Source organism: Drosophila serrata, unplaced genomic scaffold (assembly GCF_035046125.1).
Source record: "Drosophila serrata isolate PLE 108 unplaced genomic scaffold, ASM3504612v1 contig_382, whole genome shotgun sequence".
Taxonomy (NCBI): domain Eukaryota; kingdom Metazoa; phylum Arthropoda; class Insecta; order Diptera; family Drosophilidae; genus Drosophila; species Drosophila serrata.
Window position 1 is genome coordinate 1455450 of NW_028257280.1, and position 14153 is coordinate 1469602.

Consider the following 14153-nt stretch of genomic DNA (forward strand, 5'->3'; position numbering starts at 1 on the left):
TTTGTACAGTGTAAAATCGCAGCTAAAACGACGCTGCGCTGCTTCCTTGTCTCCGAATTCGTATGCGAGGCAGCATATGGCAGCCGGAAATGAAACGTAAATCAAATAAGTAAGAAGCGTAAATGCTGTGCGCACACACACCCAGTCACACACACACACTCCTGGCTACACACAGCCAAAGTACAAGTGTATTGTCATTAGCGACACAACACACACGGAGGAGGAGAGGAGAGGAGAGCCTGCGATGAATCCGAGACGCTGCTCTTCTCAAATTGAAAAGTTTTGAAGTGCATTTTTCATGAAAGTGGCAGCGATTCGAAAGGAAGGCGAAGGAAATTGTTCATATTATAAAATAAAAGCGGAAAAGTGTTGCGAGCAGGGCAATGACGAAAGGCGGAAGACGGAAGACGGAAGGGAAAACTACATCAGGCAGGGGTGGGGGGCGACGCATGTCCTTGGACCACGCCCACCGTCCCACCGCCCACTTCCCCCGATGATTTTCCAACTGTCAGTCAGCGGCAGGTTCGGAAAAAATGTCAACGGCACTGCGGGGAGGCGTGGCCGGCTGTCTGTCGTTCGTTTCCATTTTCCCCCATTTTCATTACGTTGAAATGCGTTTCGTTGAATTAGAAACATTTCATTTTCGCTGCTACTTTCTATTTTCCCCTCGTGCCACCGAGTTGTCTGCGATTTCTTCCATTTTCCGAGGCGTTTCCCAGAAGGTGTTGGAAATGTTTTATGTCTTAATAGCTTTTCGCAGGCACACACATTCCAGCTCAAAGAAAGAAAAAAAAGGGGGAGTACCGCTCTGCTTTAATGGGTTAACGAGTTTTGCCCCTTTTAACCTTTCTTTCTTTTTTTTATTGAGGAATCCTCAATTAACGCCGCGGGAGTTGTGAAATTTGATTTCGTTTAGGAAGAGCAAGAACTGGTCTTAATTGAGTTTTAGCTTAACATAATTACGGCAAGTTTATATATTTTTTATTCTAAAAGAATTTCCAATTTACACAGTTTATTTATATTTTAAGAAAGCTTCTTTGATCGGAATATACTTTGAAATTGTTCTGCAGATGCAAATGCAGCTTAAAAGTGCAGTCTTTAAGTAAATGAAATAATATTCCTGAATTAATTGAAGTGAAAATTAAGCACCCAAAAACCCTAAGCCAAAAGCCCTATTCAATACCAATACCCAAAAACCGAAATGAAAATGAGACCAAGCAAAACATAATTTCAATTTCCGCTGCGATTATTTGTGGGTTCGCCGGCTGCCGCCTCTTCATTGTTGTCATTTTGTCAGCAGCTTAAATAATTAAAATTATACATGTATGCTGGAGGTCGGTCACCGCCCACATTAAAATTCTCTAATTTAGTTGCCGACTGACCAGGGGACTAGCACAACATTTTCATAATATATGACAACAGCATTAAAAAGGGCCACAAATTTTCAATTTGCCAGCGACCAGGATTTGATCGGGAAAGGGGCGACCGCCGAAAAATTTTCGCATGAAAAATTCAGTTGGATAAATCCGTGATATTGTCGTTCAATGTGAATTATTACCGCCAGCAGGCAATGATATCTATACATCATACACTGGGGAAAAATAGATAACACTTGCTATTATAATGTAATATAAAAAAAGAAGATTTCTAACAATAATACTAATGAATCATTTAGGAAATAACATATTACAATTAAATGTTAACTGAATATTTTCAAATACTTTTCCTTTTCAAGAGTAGATCATTTTCTCTGAGTGCTTAAGCCGCCATCCTGTCAATGGCATTCAGTGCGGGCCTGTCACTCTTAACGGGGCTAAAAACATTGAGGGTCAATAAAACGGTTCGAAAACACTTTCCCGACTTTAATGCTCCATGGTGCTGCGTGAGTTCGAGGGGCATGGAGTGAAAACAGCATGATTCCGTCTCTCATATCAGTCATCTAACCATTTAGATAGGCCATGGAGCTGCTATAGAGCACTGGAGCCATCGTCAGGAACTGGCTTTCCCCCCCTGAAATTTGCCAGTTTTCCTGTCGAATAAGAAGAAGATTGCGATATTGTCTGCCTATGTATGTGCCTCTCGGTTGTATCTTAATGAAGTATCGATTTCCCTGGCCTCGTCGACGATTTCTCGATTTCATGTGCCCTGCGGTGGAGTGAATTCCTTCGAGTCATGTAAATCACTTATTACATTTTCGCTTTCCGTTTGCCGTTTTTCCGTTACCCCAGGACTTTGACTTCCTTTTTTCTGGCTTTCTGTTCGTTCGTTTCTTCGTTCTGCTTGTTGATGCACAAAAATGGAGCTCCCCCAGAGGCGGAGGCTTTGGCTGTGGAATCTCGGAACTTAATCTCAAATTAGTTTTAAGCCGTAACGGAATTTGACTAACTGAATTGTCATAATGGCAAATAACAACGGAAATAATGGTTGGAATAAAAACGAAAGCAATCTAAATGCATGTGAGCAGCATGTCCTTTTCGCTTTCGCACTGTAAGCGGTGGCGTATACGTGATGACTTTGCAAATGGCATGCCAAAGGATGTGTGTGTGTGGTGTGTGTGGTGTGTCTGGGGAAAGTTGTATCGTAATCATATTGAAAGCCCACATCATAAAAAGTATTGGATGCTTTATTCGCATTAGTGCGTCGGTCCGATTCGATAAGGGATAATAATTTGTTGGCTCCTAATGCCAAAGCAATTTCCCCACACTCCAGTCGGAGTCCTGGCAGGACTTTAGCAAAGTGTGCGTCCATTAATTATGACGCAGACTGCAAATGGAATATATCTACTCATAGTTCACTTAAGTGAGCCATACTTGGCGGCGTATTTTTAGCCAGAATAATGTATATATATATAGTACTATATATATAAAGATATGAATATGCATGAGCCCGAGCTCTGATGGAGCGATTAAAACGCTGTCTGACGGTCTCTATCTCTCTCTCTCGCTCTCTCCCCCGACTTTTGTTACTTTTTCCTTCGCGGCTTTTCCGACTCTCTCTCTTTTTTTTTGGTTCCACTCTGTCAGGCACTTAAACAAATGAAGCTGTCGCCGTCGCGTTATTTATTAGCCAAGCTGGTAAAAATGTTCAGCCTCAAATGCTTTTTTATTAATTTGCATTGCGGCCAACTTACACTCACAAACACAGACTCACACACAAACACACACACACACAAACACACATACACACACATAGAAGTGGCTGAGAAGAAAGGACATGCACTTGGCAAAAAAATAGGGGCAGGATCAGGGAATTAGGAAGAAATCTTTGTTCCTAATAAGTGCGTTTTTAAATATAGTAAATTTAAATAAATTTTAAAAAATATGAAGAAGTGTTCTCAAGTGTTTAAATACACGGAATTTAAACATTTTAATTGTTTCTGGAAATTTTCTAATAGTTTTTTATCTTGGTTTCTTTATAAATTAATTGTTTTCTTCCTCCTGAAAAGCTGACTTTTTCATAAAGGCTTAAAGATTTCACATAAGTCTAAAGATAGTCTTTTAATTACATTTGTACATATCAATAAAGTAATTGTAATACATTGGCATGACCTTTTAATTAATTACTGAGTTTTCCCAAATATCTAAAACATTTTCTGGTGATCTTAAACAATTCCTTTTAACTTTTTCTCCCACTGTACCGCCGCCATCTCGCTCAGTGACTGCAATCTGAGCCTGCAACGTAGCTTATTTGTCTGGCCAAAATGGCTGCTCGTCTTGGCTGCCACCACCCCCCCAGCTTTTCCCCCTCGCATCCCAGCTTTCCCTCTGACAGACTCTTTATCGTATGTTAAAGTCAGCGCACACAAAATTTTTAAGTGGTTTTGCCGAAAGTTTTCGAGAGTTGGAGTTCGAGAGCCTTCAGCTTGGCTTTTGTTTAAAATGTTCCGGCTTTTTAAGCGCCACGCTGGGCTCACTAAGTGGGCGTGGCCAGTCGCATGCATATATATATATATATATTTGAGAATATATAGTGGCAGGACCTTACACACACACACACACACATGGCTGGCTGGCACGCTAATTCGCAGCGGGTGACAAAGTAAATTATGATATTCGCTTCCCGACTAACAGACTGCGTGCACTTCCTGCCACGTCTAGTTGTACCCTGTAAATTAAGGGTATATCGGAATTGGTCTTGGCTTAGGCGACATAATTTTTAAGTAATGAATAATATTTATATAAATTTATTAATATTTTTATACAATTTTGTTTAGTTCAAGCCGCAGAATCTAAGATAGACTTTGAGAGGTGAAATTACCTGTTTTTAAAAATGACAAAAAGTAGAATTTATATTTTATAGAAACTGAATAATTCTGAAGTCTTTTTAGTTGATTTTCGTAATATTAAGTTTGGAAAACAAGTATTTTAAAATAGATATATTTATTTTCAAATGAAACAATTGAAAACTAGACAAAAGCAAACCCATTAAAATCTACTTAATATTTACTAATCAAACAATGAATGTGGGATATAAATGCTTTCATGTATTTTTCCCCAAATCGAATATTAATTAAAATATTATTAAAAAGTGTTTTAACTATTTATTTTTTCTGATAAATATTATACAATATGTTAGTATTATTGAAACATTGTTTAAATAACTTACAACCGACTACCAATACCTTTCACTGACTACCAAGTATCATTTCGTCTAGATGACTATCTTTGCAATTCTTATTTTCTCCTATTTTTCCTTTCCTCATTTCCCTGCAAAATTTTCCGGCGGCCAGCATCGTTGGCTGCGGACAGGTTCAACGGGATTTCCATTATGCCTGGTCGGTTGGTTCGGCAGGGTTTTGTCCGGGATTGGAATTGGGATTGGGATTGGGATTGGGTCTGCATCTCCGTCTCCGTCTCCGGTTGGTTTTTCGGGCCGTGATTTGTTGCACGGCCAATGTCGCGCCCCCGCGATGAGCACTCGGAACTTTGCGTATCTGTTTTTGAGCTTCTTAATGGAAAGTTTTCGCTTGAAATTTACGATTGGGGGTCTACGCGGTCTACGGTGCGGATTTTCCATGCCCCTGCAGCGGCGGCGGCGTCATGTGAAGATAAGCCGGGAAATGGTGGAAACTGCAGCTGAAGCTGATGGCGAAGCTTGCTTTAAGCGAATTAGTTAAAGTTTTCCGCTGCTAGTTGTCGAAGGACCAGACCCAGTGGTTGTCACGTCGTTCACAGTTTTCGTCCTGATCTTTGTTTGCATTCCATCAAGGCTTTTGTTTGTCCTGCGGCGATTCTGGGAAGTCGGTAGGTAAATTAACTATTAGGGGAAAGTTCAAATTTCCATGAATATTTACACACAAAATAATAATAGTAGGAAGCTTGACTACATATTGAATATACATTTTACACTTTCTTTACACTCTCCTGATTTTACCAAAATGTTATTTTGCTACCTGATTTTAAACTACATTTATTTATGGATTAAATCTGGGCAAATAATCTAATAAAACTCCATTGAAAGGACTGCATCATGTTTTTGCATATTTTCAAATACATTATTCTTGTCTCTCAGGAACATATTCCGCCTCAAAGATTTATGATTTTCCGAGCGAAGAACTACTACTGGGGGAAACTCCCTTTTGTTTATCCCCCTTTTGCTGGGAAATCTGGTGGCCAAGAAAGGTCCGCACATTTTCGTGCAAACTTTGTTAACTATTTAAGACATAATTTAGCAAATTATTTTCTTCCAAGCGGCTTCTGCTGCCGAGGAGGGTTCAAGGCGGCTCATAAGTAAATATTATGCAAATGAGGGCCTGGGGGATCCCCCATGCCCCCTTAACCCACCTGCGCCCACTCTTAACCCCACTCCCACTCCCAGCTGGAGCTAAGCTGCAGCGAAAGTTACTCTTCCTTTCTGTTTTTTTTTTAATTCGCTGGAGCAGCTGGCTTGGCGCCATGTCCTTGCCATGGCTGTTAGTTTTTTAATCCTTTGCAGTTATTAATTTAATCGCACAGCTGCATTTCAGTAGCAGGCAGGGAAAGCGGACTTGGGGAAAATCCGAGGGAGAGGCAGAGGGAAAAGTTAGTGGCAACTTTTTTGGCTGCCAGCCGTGACAGTGAGTCCTGTGCCTGTGTTGCCTGGCTTGACAAACGCTTGACACATAAATCCGACGTTGGCTTTAATTAGTCAGTGGATTTGTTGTCAAAAAGTTGTAACACTTTCGCTTAAATTATTCATGTAGCTACTGCCATAGGTAAATCCGCGCAGTTAATGGCATTTAATGCCATAAATTATCCAAGTCTGAACCTCACTCCAAAGCCATTAAACCTTGCTTACAATTAGACACTAAACTATTTGTTTATCCTTCCCGGAATTAACATCGATAGGCAGCAGTTCGTGGAAGCTGGAAAAGCCAGTGAAATTATCTTGAAAACTTAAGGAAAACAACAGAAACACGGAGAACAATTTTAAGACCTAAATTAAACTCTTTATTCTTCTTCGTTTTAATCCGATTTAATTTATTTTCATCATTTCTAACCTCTAAGTAGCATTTAATAGCTTTTTAAGTAGACTCTTTCAAGAGCTCAAACCTTGCTATTGAATATTAATCCAGAAATTATCTTTCGATTGGCATAAATTAATATACGTGGCACTAAAGTTATCTTCCAATTTTCATTAAGTCTTTATTGATTTAAGCTAAATTAAGGAGAGGAAAAGGAAAAGACTACACAAGGAACAATGTTTGATTTTAAAAAGGATTAAAGACTATTAAAAATAGTCATTCGATATTTATATCAAAATATATATCTTTAATAATTTTCCCAATATTTTCTGTCTTTCTCCTTTACCCTTTATTAAACCATTTATATCACCGCAAAAGCAGCTTTTCAACATTTAAAAAAATGATTTCTCTTAAAATCAAAGACTTACATCATTTTCCCAGCATTTTCTTTCTCTGCTTAGCCTCTTATTTGATTGTTTTCCCCCGCAGAAACCCACAAACAGACAGACAGACCAGTCTTATGGCCGCATTATGCTTTAACTGATTTTCGCATTTGAATGATTTATGCTTCCCGGCAGACTCATTCGCATTTATTTGAGCCGCTTCACCTGCCAACGGGCCAACGCCTTTGGGAGCCCTTGTCCTTTTGCTCCTCGTTTTTCATAATGTTGCATGTGATTTGCGCTTGTTTTTAATATTTCCCCAGATTTCCAGGGTGCTCAGTGCTCGGTGTCTGTATTTTTTGCCAATCGATAATCAAATGCGTGTGAAATACGCCTCAATGGCATATGTTGTAGGACATAAATTTATCAACAGGTTAACAAGTGACTTACAGGGCTCGGGTAAAGGCAAAAAAGTCGCATGTTCATTCATTTATGGCTTGGCTTTTCATGAAATTTTACAAGCTAACAGAATCATTTTACGCATCATTAACGTTTTTGTATTTCATATGCAAATTTGCCATGGTCCCCTCTCTTGTCTTGCAGCTCCTTCCAAGACCGAACCTCTGACAGACGTCCAAACGTCCAAACAAAGTCAAACTTTGGCAATTTTCGGGACTGAGTAAGATGGGTGTGTGTGGGTGTGTGTGTGTGTGACCGCTCCATTAGTGAGGTTCAGTGCACATCACTACGGGTGAGGGTCCTGGCAGGACCCAAGCCCACATTGGCCACATTATGTGCACGCAATGAGCCTTGAAATTTAGTTTTCGGTTAGTTTCAAAAGGGTCAGAGAGAGTCGGGATTTCTCTGTCTCTGCGGCCGACACTTTTCGGTGAAGTTTCCTTCTCCTTCTCCATCTCCATCTTTTCTTTTCTTTTTTTTGCTTTGCATAAGTGGCCGTGACAGGGACTACCTCTCATTACGGTCAAATAATCGTAAATTGCAGGCGACTTACGCTGCATTGGCCATTTAAAGAGTCATTAATTAATCGCAATTAAAGTGATTTTCTTTCGCATTTCTGTGCCGGTGCCAGTGCCAGTGCCTTGAGCTCCTTTTGTTGTGGTCGCCGGCACTGATTGAGCCTTAAATTGCCGCAATCGTTTCGATAATGAGCCGTAATGCATAATTATTGCAAGTTGCTTGGGCCCGGCACTCTTCTGGCCATTGAAAATTACACAGAAAGTCTTGACCCTCCTTGAGAGCCCCATTTGTTGTATACTTATGTTTGTTAATTAACAATGCACAGTGCTCTGTGTATATGCATATGCTCTCATCAATCGTTATAATCGGGGCAACTCGTTAAATATATTTGAACAGTCACCAGATCCGGTTGGGATTGTCTGTCAATGCGATGGATCTCAATGCTTCAGGCCACAAAGGCTAAAAACAAATTTCCAAATATTCAAACAGGCACTGCGAGAAATCCGGTTAAGTAAATATTATTCTGTACCATCTAGATTTGAACAATTAATTATTATTATTATTTATATACTCCTAAATAATATTTTAGTGACTTTGAACTAATGCAAAGCAGTGAAGTAGTCATTTCCGACCCTATAAAGCATATATATTCTTGATTAGAATCGAAAACGGAGTCGATCTAGACATATCCAGCAAAAAAATTGTTTTTTTAAATTTCTTTTCCAAATGTTGTCATAATTTTAGTCAAAAATTAACAAGAAAAATTTTAATTTTTTTACATTTTGAATTGAGTATGTAGATTTATAAAGCTACTAAAAACTAACATAGGAGTGGTTTCCGAATTAAAATTAATTCACTTTTGGCTTAGTTATGAGATTTTGAAATTTGATTTGTAGAACATATTTTCATATTAAAATAGAGGTGAATATTCGGTCAAAGAAAAAAGCCTCTAACAATGTGAAGGAGTCATTTCCGACCCTATAAATCATATATATTCTTGATTAGCATAAAAAACTGAGTCGATCTAGACTACTCCGTCAGAAAAAAAAATTTGGAATATTTGTTCGACATTTTTATAGTTGTAATATTTTGAAAAATTTATAAATATTTTAAGTTTTCTACATTTTAAATTGAGTATGCAGATGTATTAAGCTATTAAAAACTAACATGGGAAAGCTCTCCGAATTAAAATTAATTATTTTTTGGCTTCGGAATCGATCCTAAAATTCAATTGCAAACTTGAAGGGTATATAAACTTTGGCTTCCCGAAGCAACTTTCCTTTCAAGTTTTAATTATAATATAGTATAAAGAAAATGAAATTAATTTGAATTGCGGAAAATAGTTTGAATTGCATGTTTGCATTGTGAATACAATGTTTACGAATTTTATTTGATAAAAGCTTCTTAACACATGACACTTAATTTTTTTTTATAATAATATATACAATATTTTTTCTCAGTGCACGCCAACACACAGATTGGGATGTATGGTAAACAGATGTTCAAGTTCGAGTGTCGAACGTACGTGTGTGTGTGTGCGTGTGTGTGGTGTCGGTGAGGCGATAAGTGACATTTGAGTGAAAGCTTTGGCTCAGCGGCAGTGTGAAAGTGTTTTGGTATATGTATGTGTGTGTGCGTGTGTGTGTAAGTCCCAGGTGTGTGTGTGTGTGTGAGGAGCGCGCTTTGGCAAGCCAACAAATATTTATCTATGCCAGTGGCCATTTAGCCAGAGCCTGCCAATAAAATTGCCATTTCTGTCATTGTCAGCTTAACGGCAAACTGAGCAACAGACAATTGCACGAGTGTGTGTGTGTGTTGTGTGTGTGTGTCACTTAAGTAGTTGTGTGTGTGTGTGTGCGTGTCGCTTTGACAATTGATTAAATATGTGAAGTGTGCGCAATTATGTCAATTAAATGGAAATTACTTTATATCTCGGCCAATGCTCTTTTGTGCCTGACAAATCACACGGAGACAGAGAACGTGTTTTATTACCGAAATTAACTGATGCATAAAGTGAATAATGAGTGGCTCTATCTACACCCCTCTCTCTCTCTTCAGAGAAGTCCGCAAAATAATTGGCTACGCCCCTGTCACCTGGCAACCGAAAAGTGTTTTTGGCCAAAATGCATAATTCATTAGCTGCAGCATTTTCTCGCAAAATAATTGGCAGATAAACAAAAGATGTTTGCAAAGGAGTTAAGGATAAATGCGGCAATTTATCAATAATAATAATATAGAGATTGAATTAATCAATAATTATAAATGAAAAATGGTAAAAATTCCCAGGGATTTGAGAAGTACAATAATTGAACCTTGGCTTTCAAGTGGGAGAGTGAATCTAAAATGTAAATTTCTTTAACAATGCAAACACTAGAAGAGAAATATTAAATAAATAATTGAAGCTTGGACTTTTTAGCTTTCTCACATAAACAAGAAGTTGTTCTTGTTATACCTAATAATCTTTAAAGCTCTTGTCACCATATTAAAGCCAGGCTTAATAACAGATTTACAGAAATGTTTCTCAATGAATGAATGAATGATAATATTATAATTTCCCTCACCATTCAAGGACAAAACAATTAAAATAAAAACCCATAGAGAGTGGCGGAAGTCAAGGCTCGTTTGCATGGTCAGCTGGCTTAGGAACAGATTCAGCTGCAGATACGGTTACATGGCATGTCCTGACTCCACTACATCCCATTCCAGTTGCCAATTACATTCTCCTCCTGCCTGTGGGCTCTACTGAGAGCTACTGAGAGTCCTGGCCCAAAGCGCGTGTGTTAATGGCAAAACGTTTAATGTTTCTGGTCACGTAATAAATCCAAATCTGTGCTCTGCGCTCTGTGCACGCTGTCACTTCCGTTTTATGATTTAATTTGTAATTTACTCCGAGGGCGCTGCCCCGCCCAGTCATTGTTGATCTTTTCTTCCTCCTTCCCTCTTGATTTTTTGGCAGTTGGTTGGTTGAGTTGATGTTGTTATTTTTGACAACGATACCTGAGGGCATATGCCTGGAGGAGGCCTGGAAATATGTTTTGCCGCCATTTCGATTATGGCGAATAGTTAACTTTTCGGCAGCAAATGCTGTATGGGGAGCAATTTCCGCTCCGGCTCCGACTCTGGCTCCGGGAGGATACAGATGATGGATACGGGACAGAGTCCTGTTTGACTGACTGCCACTTAAATGCGCCCTGAGAAATAATCAATCCCCGGCTCCAATCATCGCCGTTGTCCAATCAAGCTGGCCCTAACAATCCCTGGAAAATGTTTTTCGAGAGGAGGGAGGGGGCCACTAACAAGCAGGCGGGAAAATATGGTTGCCATATCAGCATAAGCCATCCTTTTTCACGGTCCACAACTACCAAATATGTTCTTTTGCGATGTCAGTAGCCAGAGAATTGTTTACCAAACATTAAAATAAATGCTTAATTAATTAAATAAATAATTTAGTGGGTTCTGTTTACTTTTTCCATATATTTAAACTTATTAAAGTGTTTTACAAATATTGTAAAATGTTAATTTTTATAGAGTTATAATGCCTTCTCTTCTTTCAGTGCATTCCAAACTGTCAACCAGGCAACAAATCCCCCGAAACTTTTCCTTTTTTCTACTCCACCCCCTCCAACTTGATCCTTTCCCTGACTTTTGCTTTAAATTAACACCTCTGGGGGGCGGCTTGACTTTTATGGTCTACTATTTTGCATATCCCAGCCCCACAAATTGTATATGGAAAATCATTACACACACACACACATGCTTAGGGAAGGAATAGGCCGAGCTCCTTTGGAGCAAGCCTCTAGCAATTCATTTTTCGTCCTTTCGCCAACCCCTCTCCCCCTCCGCCGAGTCCTCTTCAAAGAGAAATTACCTTTTTTCGCGTTACCAGGCCACGCCCACACCCACAAGGCAGTAAAAGTGTTTCGGCTTAGAGCCAAGGGGGACTTGACTTGGGTATGCGGAAAATCAGGGGAGCTTTTCCAAGGGAGGCGGGTGGGTAGCGGGTCTTTAGTGCTGATGGCGAAACTATCTTTTCACGCTTTGCAAGCTGGAAAATTTCAACATTTTTAGGCACGTTTGGTCTGGCAAATGCACCTCGTCGCCGGTGGTCCCTTCGCTTTCCATTGCCCCCAGACTCGTCAGAGCTGTCAACGCCTCGATGCGTTTATGCTCCCCCCCACCCCAATGCATGTGAGTGCACTGAGAGAAAAGTGATAGAATCTGCATGATTTTACTAGAGAAAATAGGTTAAAATGTGGGAAAATTAAAGGAAACGGAAGACAACGTTTGTGGGGTATTGAATTTTGTTCTAATTCGAGCTTCTAAAATCCTTTATAAATTGAAGGAACTTTTCCAATTGCAATACATACTTAAACTTGATTTTTTAACTTTATAGCCATATTTATAAAACTTAGTTCCAGTAACTACAATATTTCTTCTTATAAAGTTCATTTTAGCAGCCAGAAAAGGTAGTTTTAGCTGGAGGAATTTTTCGTAAAGTAGATTACAGAAATATAACCAAAAATAGTTTATATATTTAGGTATATAAATCTAAATTTTTATATGCTAATTTTTTGGTTAAGTCGAAGTTTTTAAAATATCATAACTAAGTCAAAAATGCATTAATTTCAATTTGGAAAGCTTTTCTGTGCTAGTTTTTAAAACGTTAACAAATCTGCATACTAATACTTAAAATTTAAAAAGTTGAAATTTTTTGTCAAATTTTGTCGATTTAAAAATCATAAAATTGGGGAAAAAAAATCGAAAATTTATTTTTCCTCTGTAGATGGCTAGATCGACTCGGCTGTTCATGCTGATCAAGAATATATATGATTTATGGGGTCGGAAATGACTCCTTCACCGCGTTTCAAGCTTCTGACTGAAATTATAATACTTTGAAAGGGTTTAATAACTACACAAAATTTTCCAATGAAACACTTTTTAAAGTTGTTAAACCATTAAGTGCTTGTTGAAAGCTTGCTTAAGTAACCAGGAATTATTTTAATTTCTTGTTTAATGCTGTATTTTTCGTTCGGTGTGATGGGGAATGTGAGGTCGGAGGATATACATTTTTCTAACGCCAATTGCTTTCAACACCTCTCTCTCTCTGGACGGAGCTGGAACGGAACATGCAAAGTTGCTTTGCCTTCATCTTTTGCCAGGCTCGGCTCCTTTTCTGCGGCGATTGTTGTTGTTGTTGTTGGCAGCGGGAGAGGCCGACAAAAGCCGTCGAAAGGATGTCGGTCGATGGACGATGGACGGGTGGACGATGGTCGATGGTCGATGGGTGGATGGTCAATGCATGAGCTCCATTCGCACTCGTCCTGACATATTGCAAGTGCCTCAATGGGCAGTGAGCTGCGATTATGTGTGCAACAAACACACACACAGACACACACTCACAAGCGCTGATTGCATGTCCTGGCCGCTATCTGTCTGTGTGTGTGGCGGCGCTTCCGTTGCCTTTCACCAAACGGAAGTTGAGCGCCCTAAACGATTTGCTTGTTTCGTGTGCCTGAAATATTCAAGCCTCGCCAGGAGGCACTACAAGCTCCAGGCTGCAACTCCGATTCACTTAAGAATTAAGAGATATTTCGGCAATGAGAGTTGGCTGACTCCTTTTTGAAATACTGCCTTGGCTTAGAATACAAATGGGAGGCTTCATTGATAATGCACAAGAAGAAATTAATTGATTTAATGCAGTATTTAATTTGATAAATATATATCTAAGTTAGCTAGTTGTATTATATATATGTATATATAGTCTTTCTAACTTTTTTCATATTTTCTTCTTACAGATTTAATTACAACAAATGGGTGAGTCCAAAGAAATTACATAAAACTATTACAAATATATTTAGAAATTTGGAAATACAAAAAAATACTTCAGCTTCTACAGCATTCTTTCAACATTTCAATCAGAGGCCTTAAAATATGGTTTATACTTTTGAAAACATTAAATTCTATTCAGATTCATTGACTGCTCTGGAAGCTGTCTCCTCTTTTCTCTATCTGTAGTCTAAACTTAGGCGTGGCCCAGCTATTTGTAACCATTTAGTTTACTTAATTTGGCGTGTAAAGTGCTGTGGCCTGGTGGAGCACACAAGGGGGGAATCCCCTTCCACTCGCTCCTCAAGTAGATGAATGTTTGTTTGTGTTATTAATGTCGCTGGCTAAAAGTCCAGGAAAGTATGCAACGCAGCTGGCCAAGGGCATTGTCAATTTAATGGTGTGGAAATGCTTTACGAAGAAAAGCAGCTTCACTTCGGCTTCGTCCTGCTGCTGTTCCTGCTGCCACTCAAACACTCTCGCATCTCGCAGATGGCCAGCAGTTCGATGCTTCCTTGCAGGAC

At 39.1% G+C, this 14153-nt stretch overlaps 1 long non-coding RNA gene across 1 annotated transcript in view; it reads left to right on the top strand.

The window, feature by feature from the left end:
- The window catches only part of LOC110186962 (uncharacterized), a 55056-nt gene extending 41392 nt beyond the window's left edge, over positions 1–13664 (top strand). The window contains exon 2 of the long non-coding RNA XR_002319860.2: positions 13599–13664. This is a non-coding gene — a long non-coding RNA (uncharacterized LOC110186962). The remainder of the gene's footprint in view (positions 1–13598) is intronic.
- Positions 13665–14153: the final 489 nt, after the last annotated feature.